Genomic DNA, 1,126 nt, shown 5'->3' on the forward strand with positions numbered 1-1,126 from the left:
CCCCCCCCGAAAATCTCGGGGGCTGCCTGTGGATGTGGGATTGCCTCCTGGCACGCCAAAGCAGTCAGCGAGGAAATGGCCGCAGAGATTTCCCTCCCTACCCAGGTGCTGCAGGGTGTGGAGATACCCGGTGTTCCTTCCCTGTGAGGCTGACAGGGTGAGCACTGGTGTTGGGGGGACCAGCCGGTTGGCAGGGAGGCGCTGGGTGTGGAAAAAGAGGGCTCGTCCGGGAGTTGAACCCGGGACCTCTCGCACCCTAAGCGAGAATCATACCCCTAGACCAACGAGCCGGGGTGCACCATCTGCCCTGTGTCTGCCCTCTGGCCCAAGACACCCTGGACACTTCCCTGCTGCCCAGCAAAATGTTGCTCCATCCACGCACTGCCACATGGGGCCCTGCCATGCACCCATACATCCCTTTACAGCCTGTGATAAATAGCATGAGTAAATTCGTGCTAAAGTTATAATCTTATCTGACAAGAATCTTAGCATATTTCCAGGAAACATTCCCTGACAATATTATAGTGATATGCAGCAAGGCCAACATGAATATTCGTCTGCAAGGGGCTTATTTCCAAGAAACCTCCATCCGATAAGATTATAACAATATGCACTCATAAATATTCATCTGCAAGCGTATTTCCATGAAACCAAATGAAATTACAACATATACACCCAAAACAGCATGAATATTTGTCTGCAAGCAGTGTATTCCAAAGGACTCCCAGAAAGCCTGAAAACATATAAAAAGCACCCTGGGACAATCACAGTTTGTGAGGTGTGATGAACGGGCCAGGAGACCAGCTCCTTTTAAAAAGGCCTTTATTAAACCATACAGCTCTGGGGTGGGGGCCCGAGGGGTCGGGCACACCGCCACTGCTCCCACTTGGACACCGCAAAAGAGAAGGATCCTTGCAGCTTTGTCACTAGGGCAGAGCTGGGCCTTCCTTCCTCACGGGAGTCCCCAGGAAAACTCGTTTTCCTGGCCTCCTAGCCTAGGGTGTCATCCCAGTCGAGTCCCCTCGTGGTTATGTCGGCCTCTGGAGGGAAGTCAGGGGACTCCTCTGGGTCTTCCTTGTTTGATGGTACTGTTTTTATTCCTTTTCTTTTGTGTGGCTCGTTGTCT

General features: G+C 52.0%; 1 protein-coding gene and 1 non-coding gene across 2 annotated transcripts in view; both read right to left on the bottom strand.

Annotated features, from left to right (window-relative positions):
• The window catches only part of TRPM8 (transient receptor potential cation channel subfamily M member 8), a 688,444-nt gene that overhangs the window by 201,980 nt on the left and 485,338 nt on the right, over nucleotides 1–1,126 (bottom strand). The gene's annotated exons all lie outside the window — the stretch shown is intronic.
• TRNAP-AGG lies at nucleotides 219–290 on the bottom strand. Its single transcript has one exon. It is a non-coding gene; the product is annotated as a tRNA-Pro (tRNA).

This window comes from Parus major, chromosome 7 (assembly GCF_001522545.3).
Source record: "Parus major isolate Abel chromosome 7, Parus_major1.1, whole genome shotgun sequence".
In the NCBI taxonomy this organism is placed as follows: domain Eukaryota; kingdom Metazoa; phylum Chordata; class Aves; order Passeriformes; family Paridae; genus Parus; species Parus major.